The 4842-nt window shown below is 39.7% G+C and overlaps 1 long non-coding RNA gene across 2 annotated transcripts in view; it reads right to left on the bottom strand.

Moving 5' to 3' along the window:
- Window positions 1-1071: 1071 nt before the first annotated feature.
- The window catches only part of LOC118760899, a 30965-nt gene continuing 27194 nt past the window's right edge, over window positions 1072-4842 (bottom strand). For both annotated transcript variants that reach the window (XR_004997027.1, XR_004997028.1), the window contains exon 3: window positions 1072-1213. This is a non-coding gene — a long non-coding RNA (uncharacterized LOC118760899). The remainder of the gene's footprint in view (window positions 1214-4842) is intronic.

Raw genomic sequence — 4842 nt, forward strand, 5'->3', positions numbered from 1 at the left:
AGTTAGAATTTTCTTCTGGTCGAGTAGCCCATCCTGCTTAAAAGGTCTCTGAATAAGGATTGTTTAAGGATGTTGAACGAAACACCCATGTTTCCAAAAGTGAATTATCCAAATATCTAAGAATTCCTTTCAACACACGGCTATGATGCTTCCCCACTACTTCTACTCGTGATCGTCAGACACTAAGAACATGATCAACTGGTTAAAGTCAAACAACTTACTTATTATTATTATCGTCATCATTGAGCGAGAGAGAAGTGTATGTCATCAAAGTGATACCGTGGAACAAATATACGAAGTCCAACATACCCATCATGACGACCCATGTGATAAGGGTACACCAGGCACATGCATCACACCCATATGTGCGCAACTATATTTTACTATTATAAAGGCGGTGAGCTAATAGAAACGTTAGCACGCCGGGCTAAATGCTTAGCGGTATTTCATCTGTCTTTACGTTCTGAGTTCAAATTCCGCAGAGCACTGGAGTCGAGGTAAACAACTTACCTCACCCCTCAAAATTTCAGGCTTTGTGCTTGTATTAGAAAGGATTATTGTGTGCGGACATGAATCAAATCAGATAAATCCAACAATCTTTTCTACTCTAGGTACAAGGCACGGAATGTTGGGGGAGGGGGCAGATCGATCCCAGTACGCAACTGGCACTTAATTTATCGACCCCGAAAGGATGAAAGGCGAAGTCGACCTCGGCGGAATTTGAACTCAGAACGTAAAGACAGACGAAATACCACTAAGCACTTCGCCCGGTGTGATAACGTTTCTGCCAGCTCGCCGCCTTAGATAAATCTAATAATCTTTTCTACCCTAGGCACAAGGCCCGAAATTTTGGTAGAGGGGGCCAGTCGATTAGATCTACCCCAGTACGCAACTGGTTCTTAATTTATAGACCACGAAAGGATGAAAGGCAAAGTCAACCTCGGTGGGATTTGAACTCAGAACGTAAAGACAAACGAAATACCTATTTCTTTACTACCCACAAGGGGCTACATACAGAGACGACAAACAAGGACAGACAAACGGATTAAGTCGATTAGATCGACTCCAGTACGTAACTGGTACTTAATTTATCGACCCCGAAAGGATGAAAGGCAAAGTCGACCTCGGCGGAATTTGAACTCAGAACGTAAAGACAAACGAAATACCGCTAAGCACTTCGCCCGGCGTGCTAAAGCGTCCGCCATCTCGCCGCCTCAGATAAATCTAATAATGGGCAAGTAAAGTTTCAAATCAGCCCAAATGTGTTTCTAAGTTCGTTCGTTGTGGAAATGAAGATTTTGAAGAGAATGTTCAAAACCTCATCATTACCCCACCTCTTCATTACCCCACCAATTTCAAGATGTGCACTTGCACCCACCTCCAAAACTCTGTTTCCGAACGAATAGCAAGAGGTGGATCTGAGGAAGATCAGGATGCTAGTTCTAGCCAATGGAACGATCACGTAGATACCTTTGTAATTACTGTTGTTAGATAATCTGTTTTGGTTTTATTTATTTATTTATTTCCATTTTCATGCGACTTTATAACTCCAGGCTACCATGGACTTGTGACAGAACAGCAGCAAGATGTCGGCTTCAGTAGTGTACGCATGCGCACTCACTCTCCTTGTTAATAGAGCTTTCCTGTTGACAGCAAAATCAATACTGCACATTCCACCCCCTCAAGCGTAACACGTAGTTTTTCCTACCTGAGTCGCTCTTACACTCAATCATTATCTATATATCTCTCTCACTCTTTCTCTCTCTCTCTCTCTCTCTCACTTTTTTTCTCTCTCTCTCTCTCTAACTATCAATCTATCTCTATCTATTTCTCTCTCTCCCTATATATATATAATATAATATAATATAATATATATGCATATGATAATATATGGTATATATGTAAAATATAATATGCATATGATAATATATTGTATAAATATATATATATATATATATATATATATTATATATATATATATATATATATATATATATAATATATATAATATTTGATATATATATATGTAATATTTGATATATAGATATGATATATATATATATATATATATATATATATATATATTGATAAATAAATAAATATATATATATGTATGATATTATGTACTATGATGTGTGTGTGTGTATTATATGTATATATATATATATATATATATCTATATATAATATACAAGTGGCAAGTTGCTTCTTGGTGAGGGGGGTTGATACTATTTATCTGTCTGTATATCTGTGTATCTATCTTTTTATCTATCTATCTATTTGTCAGTCTCTCTTTCATTCTGTCTTGCTATCTGTCTCTCTTTTCTTCTCTCTCTCACCCAGTTCATATTTTGAGACAATAATTCGTTAGTGAATCACGCACATAACACACGCACATACACACACACACACAGACACACACACACACACACACACACACACAACACACACACACACACACACATACACACACGGAAATCGAGTGAGAGAGAAAAAGAGAGAGGAATGATGATCAAGGTTGGAGGCTAAACAAACCTTAACGAAAGGGGACCCGAAGCGAAGGAGAGTATTCAGTACATTTTGACTACATCATGGCAAATAGCAAATATACAGAACGACAGGGGGTGCCACTACCACCGCCGCCGCCGCCACCGCCACCGCCACTACTAAAATAAAACAATATTAGAAAAAAAAACCGTAGATGTGCTTCAGGGTGTAAAACATTAATGACTTACTCCATATATTGGTAGAAGACAGCGAGGTACTGTGACGTAAGCAAGTCGTAGTACCCCCTGTCAAGCTCTCTCTTCCACTCACTCTCTCACTTTGTCCCTCTCTTTCCCTCTCGTTCTCTCTTTACCAACAACGATCACTGCCACCACCATCACCACCACCAACACCACTAACACCACGTGATATTTTGACGTCAACCAGTATTATATATCATTACCATTACCCGTTCTCGTTTTCTTTCTTCCTTTCTCCCCCCCCCCTCTTTCTCTCTCTCTCCTGACCGTATTTAATAAATCAGTCCCAGGCAATCTGTGGGTATTTCTGAATGGCACGTCCTCACGAAATATTACCTTCTATTCATATAATGGATACATGTCTTTCGTTTTGGGTTCATTGATTTCATAATAGATTTTTAACACTTACACACACCTCTTATTTTTATGGAAGTTGTGTTGTAAGAAATGGCGTCGGCAAACCATATTTAACAAATCGAAATGTCCCGATCAACTGAGAAAGCAAAAAAAACTACAGAAAATTGTTAACGACTCCTGTGCGAATTGAAAGAGGATTTCGTCATAGCAAAATGAAGTCGATATAAAACTGAATTTTCTTGTGTAGATGTAATGCGTTAGCTCCAACATTCGATCGTCAGAAGTGGGGAGATTAGCATAAGAAGAAGCTAAGCTCACTGTCTTCATTTTTGTTTCCGTGTGTATCTTCACCTGCATATAGCACCTTGGGAAGGTGTCTTCTGTAGCCTCGGGCCGACCAAAGCCTTGTGAGTAGAATTGGTAGACGGAAACTGGAAGAAGCCCGTCGTATGAACTGTCAGCATCTACTAAATTCAAACGAGGCATGTGGATGTCTTATCATCGAAGTCGGTGGTTTTGTAACTAATGGCAACTGAGTATCACCTGAAGAAATACAACTGGATCCCATTATACAAGTAAATCGTTGCATAATTTAAATCCTGTATATATATATATGAAGATCTATGTTGTATCGAAACATGTGTAGAGATTATTAAATAACTGTCTAACCGTACTTCTTCTTGTTGACTATCTTATTCAATCATATATATAGGCGAAGGAGTGACTGAGTGGTAAGTAGCTTGCTTCCCAAACACATGGTTCCGGATTCAATCCCACTGCGTGGCACCTTGGGCTAGTATCTTCTACTATAGCCTAGGGCCGACCAAAGCCTTGTGAGTGGATTTGGTAGACGGAAACTGAAAGAAGCCCGTCTTATATATATATATGTGTGTGTGTGTGTGTGTGTGTGTGTGTGTGTGTGCGTGTTTGTCCTCGCCACCATCGCTTGACAATTTATGCTGGTTTGTATATGTCTCCGTAAGCAAAGGAGACCAATTGAATAAGTACTAGGCTTACAAAGAATAAATCCTGGGGGTCGATTTCTTCGACTAACACTCTTTGAGGTGGTGCTCCAGCATGGCCGCAGTCCAAAGACCGAAACAAGTAAAAAAAAGAGTAAAAAGAATAAGATCATTAATGTTGGGTAATGACTGAAAGATTGCGATCGTGAATACAAGCATCCGAAATGGAGTCACTCCGTAGGTTCTGTGGAATAACGTTACTTGACTGAAGATGTAGTATGGAGAATAAGGATTCACAAGTTGGGGCACTACTTCTCTGCATTGAGAAGCCACGGCTCCGGTGCTACGGACGTGCGATTAGAACGTCAGAGGAAATAATTGGAAGACAGATTCTTCAAGTCAAGTCCGACCGAAACAGACTTAAAAACACCATCCTTAGCTGCGAAGGTTCAAGACCAAATCATGGCCATAATTGATATCTTGCGTTCTTTCAAAGACCCATCTTCTTCGCTCGCAAGAGCAAGCAAGATCGTGGGGCATAGGTACTTCCTCCATTGGATCCTATAAGAAGCAAACGTCATTAGACTTTCAGGCTGTATTTCCAAGTATGACAAACTGTGATTATGGATAATATCCAACCGTTTCCTTCTTGGTTTACCGTTACGTCTCCTGTTAATATGAGATGAATGAAGGAGTAGATCGGTGAGGCGAACGGGAAGTGATAGACAGAAAGATCGACGGCGAGATAGAGGAAAAGAGGAGAGAGAGAGAGAGATA

This window comes from Octopus sinensis, unplaced genomic scaffold, assembly GCF_006345805.1.
Source record: "Octopus sinensis unplaced genomic scaffold, ASM634580v1 Contig01420, whole genome shotgun sequence".
NCBI classification, from domain to species: domain Eukaryota; kingdom Metazoa; phylum Mollusca; class Cephalopoda; order Octopoda; family Octopodidae; genus Octopus; species Octopus sinensis.